Source organism: Ceratotherium simum, chromosome 37, assembly GCF_057802395.1.
Source record: "Ceratotherium simum simum isolate JZ-2026a chromosome 37, ASM5780239v1, whole genome shotgun sequence".
NCBI lineage: Eukaryota > Metazoa > Chordata > Mammalia > Perissodactyla > Rhinocerotidae > Ceratotherium > Ceratotherium simum.
In genome coordinates, this window is record NC_141936.1 from 22,354,550 (window position 1) to 22,360,549 (window position 6,000).

Sequence of the window (6,000 nt, forward strand, 5' to 3'; positions counted from 1 at the left end):
AGGCGGAAAGGTTTGAATACAGGGAAACAGTAAAAGTGATTGTTCAGGCCAGGGTAGATGGAGTGAAGGGTCAGTGGGCTGGAGGAACGGGGTGGACTGCCCCGTTCTAGCTTTGCAGCAAAGCAACAGAAAGGGGACAAAGCCAGGAGAAGCTTCCCTGGGTCTCCACCCTATGAGCCCTCTGATATTCAAGAGGAAGGAGAGAGGAAAATGGGGGGACAGGTTGTAGTGGAGAAATGAACTTAATCCAGGCCTTAGAGCCAAGGAAGTTGGGTAACTTTAGGTGAGTTCTAGACTTTAGCAGCTGGACCGAAGTAAGGATCAGTAGAGACTGGGCATTGGAAGGGGCACTACTATGCACTCACATGCCCACCTTACCCTGCAATGAGGGACTGAGGCCAGAGAGGCTTTCAAGCTCTTCGTCCACTCTGGCCAGTCCAGGTGCCCCACTTCCTTGGGGTGGAGGATGGAAGAAAGGCCCAGGACCGCCAGGCAATGGATGCTTTGGGGGTGCTGTCATCTGGCAGCCAGATGCTGAACCAAGAAAACTCCCACTTTCCACTGAGTTCCTCAACAAATGGGTGGCCTTGGGGCTGTCCCCTGAGGCTGGAGATGGCCTGCCAGGAAAGGGGGCTTGGACACTGGCAAAGGAGACCCCTTCTGGCTGTGAGCACAGCTCTCCACTCTTTCCTGATGGCATGACACTGTGGAGACCACCACCAACACCAAACGTGGGGCAGTGACAAGAGACAGCAAAGGAGCAAGTAGATTTCAGCTGGTAGACAACTTGCAGCTGTGGAACTTGGGGTACGTCTCCTGCTCCCCCTGACAGGACAGCTGGTGGGGACGGGAGAGTGGTCGTTATTCATAGGACAGAGGGCCTGATGGGGGTGGCAGCCCTGAGGACTGACTTGGCCTGCTGTGTCAGCACGCCCCAACTCTCTCTGCAACTGTCCCCAACCCCTAACTCACATTTCTACATCTTAGGCCAGTATCGTAAACCTTTCCCACTTCGTCTTCCCTCTGCCCATTCTTTCTTTGGATCTTGAGCAGTCGTCTAACTGGGATCTGCTAAGTGGATACTGGGGAGCCATTCCCCCTAAGAAAAGCCTGAGCCAGGAACTGTGTACCCCACCCCACCCCTCCCAAGGCCTGGACCTGATTCCTGAGAGGGGGCTCTCTCTTCCCCACTCCTGCTGTTTACTGGACTTTGATGGGCCTCTGCCCCTGACATTGGCTCTTTGCTGTTGGCCATCAGGTGAGGGATTAGGGCCTGGTTTAACTCCACCAGTCTCTTCTGGTTTCCAAAGTTCATGCCGACTAACCCAAACCTGCGAGTCTCCAAGGCTTGCCGGGGGTGATTCTGGTCAGCTGGCTACTCTCTAGAGGATGCCAGACCTTTGTGACAGACGGAACACAGCCTCCCAAAGGGAAAGTCTGGCCTGAGCCCAGTGTGGGAAGCCCATGGGGAGGGAGTCACTGAGGAAGATGGCGCCCCTCCCTGGGGCAGGGGGTCAGGGAAGGCAGGTGTGAAGCGCTGCCAGCTGTGAAGTCCTGAGCAGGGATCGTCTTGACCCCAGGCTGCCTGGCGGCCACTGTCTGCTCACCTAGAGGCCTTTCGTTTTCCATGGCCTCAAGTCTAAATGTTGCCCCCCCCCACCCCAACAGGAGGTCTCTTCTCATCCCCGTTTTGACTCATGCCTCACTCTGGCAGTGGAGACACACCCGTAGACCCCCACTGCTGCCAGGTGATCGGGGGAGGCCCAGCCAGGACTGATCCTCCTTCCCCAGAGCCGCCCTCTCCCCAGGGCAAAGCAGGGCGTCTGGGAAGGAAGAGACTCCAAAGTTTCTCGGACAGCCAGGCCTGGACAGCCAGGCCTGGAGACATTCAACCCCCGACATGGGGGAGGACGGGAGGCCCTGTGTGGTCCCCTTTCTGGTCCCCTCGCCCATTTTCCCATCACCACCTCGGTGGTCTCCATGGTAACCCTGCAGAGTCAGACTCCTCTGGGGAGGTGGGCCTCGACCACCACTCTCCCACCATTTGGCTCATTAGCAGCCACAGAGCCACGACGCAGCTGCCAAGCTCCCCTCAAGGTGGGGCAGTGTGGCCCTCTCCATCCGCCCAGCCCCGAGAGGGCTCCAGCTCCGATGGGAACTTCAGAGAGGAGTGGAGGAGCGACACTCTGGTCTCAGAGAGGACAGGTTGGCTTCCAAGAGAAAGGAAGCCAAGTCTTGAGAAGTTGTGGGACAGGGAACGGGGGTTTACCGGCCAGCAACCTGGGTGTTGTACTGTCTTTATTTTTAAAACCACTACGGTGCAAGACTTATTTTGCACTTTCCTCCACTTTATTTTTCTCTTAGGTTTTTGTGTCTTTTTTTAAACATAACTTGCTTGGTTTTCAAATGGAGCGTATAGTGTAGCCATTTCTACAGACTCTGGCCTCCCCTCTTGAACCCTTTTTGGATGGGGAGAGGGAAGGCAGGGAGGGTCAGCCGCCCTGCGCCCATCGCCCCGCCTCTCGGGTCCCCGGCCACCAGCCTGAGTCTTGTCTCTTCCTCCAGCACTGCACCACCACCACACAGTAGCCCACGGGATAGACAGTTGTCAAACAAGACTCCTTCAGATTCCGAGTTACCTACCGGTTTTTTTTTTTTTTTTAAGACAGCAATAACCACAGCACGTATTACTGTAGTTCTTTATAGTTTGACACACGTACGTACCGTAGCTCTGTTCTCTCTTCTTTTTTGTTTTCACCTTTTTTTTTTTTTTTCCAAATAAACGCTCATAATCTTTACTGGTGAAAAGGATGAAAAAATAAACCAACAAACAAAACTAGTTTGTGGAAAAAAAGAAAAGCAGGAAAAGAAATCACCCGAATGTGGAAGAGCTCGCCTCCTGTTTAGTGTTTTGTACCTAAAGAAATAAAAATAAAAAAAAAAAAAACAGAGGATCTCACGTTTTATTAAAAAAGTGAAGATTGCTGTATACTATTTATTCAACTTATAATTTATGTTACTCCTTGATCTTTGTCTTTTGTCGTGACAAAGCATTTATTTAATAAAGTTATGCATTCAGTTAGCCTGCGTCAGCTTCCTCCGAGGGCCCAGGGAAGGTAGGAGAAGGGCGAGTGAGCAGACAGGAGTGTCCTCCGGCCACGTTCCAGGGGAAGGAGAGAGGATCTGCTCCCTCCGGAGGGCACCCCAGAACAGCCCTCCCATCCAGAACGTGGGTGCCCCCTTCTCCATCCGTTCAAAATTGTTTCAGCGAATCAATGTACAGAACACGCTTAAAACAGTCAATGCAGGTCCAGCTACTGTTATTTTATTGTCATTTAATCTCAGCCCCTGCTATTAAATAAAGTGGCCTTAATCCACCCTTAAGCAAATGATGGGTCTCTGCTCCTTGGAAAGGATGTTAAGGAAGGCATTTCTAGAATGTTCCTCAGTCACTTATTCCTGTGCCTTGAAAGCTCTTAACTCCTGGGAACCTTAGGCCGAGGTGAATCCTACGTCTCGCTCCTACCCAGCCCCTTCTGCTCTTTCTGTCCAGTGAAGAGGACAGCTATGAAATGGCTGGTGACTCCGATCTCACCTGTTCAGCAGCATTCTCCTACTTTCTGCCTCCCTCACCCCATTGCCTTTCCTTCCCCAGCCCTTCTTCCCTTAGGTCCTTCTCCCCATCTCTGCCCCTCTTCATTTGCGGAGCCCACAGCAGCACACTGCCCCTGTGCATCCCCCTGACCGCACCCTGTGAGGGCCCCCCAGTCTCCTCCAGGGAGACAGAGTTAGTGGCATCTCCACTCCACCCAGCCTGAACCCCAGCCGCCGCCCCATCTGAGCCACGTGGCAAGTGGAGTAATTGGGAGCATCCCTGCCTGGCAAGGGGGTTGAGCACACGTCCTTGAAACTCGTTTTCCTGAGACCTCCCAACACCCGGTTGCCTCAAGGCTTTAGGGTAGTGGGACCAGCCGAAGAGGCCCATGCACAGCTTTGCAGACGAGCAGTCACTCGGCCAGTGCCCAGCAGTGAGGGCAAAGATGGAGAGTGTGAAAGCTGCACTAGGAGGCGCAGAGAGGGACCGGCGCCTTCCCTGCTGTCCTTTGCAGGGGCACTGATGAGAGGGGGGACAGGAGGAATAACATGCAGGAAGACCACGCTGGTCCAGGTCAGGCCACACAGCACCACCCGCCCCGGGACCGTCTCCCAGCCTCTCCATTGGCCAGCTGCTCACCCTCCATTCTGCCTGGAGGGGTGTGAACCAGGGTTCTCCTCCCCGCTGCTCCCCCTCCAGGGCCCACTCCACCGTGCTCCTCTACTTGCCTTGCATCTCCTCCCTACCCTACAACCCTCATCTGCGAACTCCCTGCTCACCTACAAGTCATTTAGGATCCTGGCTCCCGGCTGCTCCTCCCCTGGTCCCGCCCCCAGCTGCCCAGTTCAGTGGTCACTGGGACAACCCACACAGCACTCAGTGATCACACATCCACCCAGGGTCCTTGTGATCCAGCAGAACTGGGCTAGTGCCTGGAGACAGCTGGTCTCCCACCCCCACCCCAGCAGTGTCGGGGCTGGTCCAAGGCCATGCTTTCAGAAACATTGCTCTATTACACCCTCAATTCCACCAGTCTCATCTCCATCTGCTGAAGCCACACTCTGAGCCTTTGTACCCTAAGGGTTCCACATGGAAAATCTGAAAACCCCCCTCTCCTACTCCAATCACAGTCTACTGTTACAGTGAGAGAAATGGGGTGAGGGAGCTACTCGTCGGCATTTTACTTAGTGGAAAATGAGGGTCTTTGGTCTCCCTCATTCTACTTTTCCATCCATCAATGTTCTCTGGCTCTGCTTCCTTCCCTAAGGAGACTGGAACCCACGGTTCCACTGTTAGCTTCTACTTGCGTGGGTCTCGTCTGCCCTGGATAAACCTCACCAGCCAATATTGTCCCTCCTGCAGGGCCCTGCTGAGCCCCGCCGGAGAAAGTTCCACCATCGTGTGGGCTGATGTCACCACAGAATCCTCAGGCTCCAAATCCTGCCTGGAGAAGCTACCGGGGCCCCAACCGAGTAGTTTCTCTCCCACATTCACCTCATGTCTACAGCACACTGTCAGGCTTCTCCCCACACTGCCTTCTCCCCGTCAGAGAAAACCAAGATCCGCCTGGGAGACCATCCTATCTTCCTATCCCAAACCCTACAGAGTGAGCCACAAAGCCGCCGTCGAGCTCTCCTTCCTTCCCGGATTCAGTCCTCCTCTGTTCCCAAGGAAATCCCCCGTCCTTTGCTCTCCCCACCGGCTGCTCCCCCCCTCCTCCATCAACCATCCCCTCTCCCACAGTATGGTTGACGGAGGAGGCGGGAGAAGGGGATGGATGTGAAGAATATCTTGTAGATAGAACCAATGAGACTTGATCACGAACTGGATGTCAGGATGAGGATGGGGAAAGTCAAGAACGTCTTCTCACCCAGTGACCCCCAAGCAACTCACATTGAACTCATCTTGTAAACTCAGGTACCCTGCCTGTCTGATTTTATCTTATGTCTTATAAAGGACACGTTCAACAACAAGAACAAAATTGGAACCCATCATCTTCCCCCTAAACTCTCCCCTCTTCATCTCGCTTCTCCTTCTCCTCCTCCCCGTATTCCTCCTCCTCTCTTTGCTATCTTGGAGAAGGGCACCACCTCCACCCGGTTGCCCAAGCCTGACCCCTAGGCGTCAATCTCGACTCCTCATTTACCCGCTATGTTCAATAAGTCCCCAAGTCCCAGGAATAAGCTACCTTATTGACAAATCTCAAATCTGACCCTTCTCTCCTCCTGCCCCGCCTAATTCAGATCATACTCTCTTCTCCCGGATCACTGCAATTTCCTCCTGCTGGGACCTTCCACCTGCTGCTCCGCGTCCTCCATGCTGGACACCTCAGTTGGAGTCGACTTTCTAAAACCCAGATCAGTCATGCCCATCCTCTGCCTCAATTCATTCCTTGGCTCTTGAGA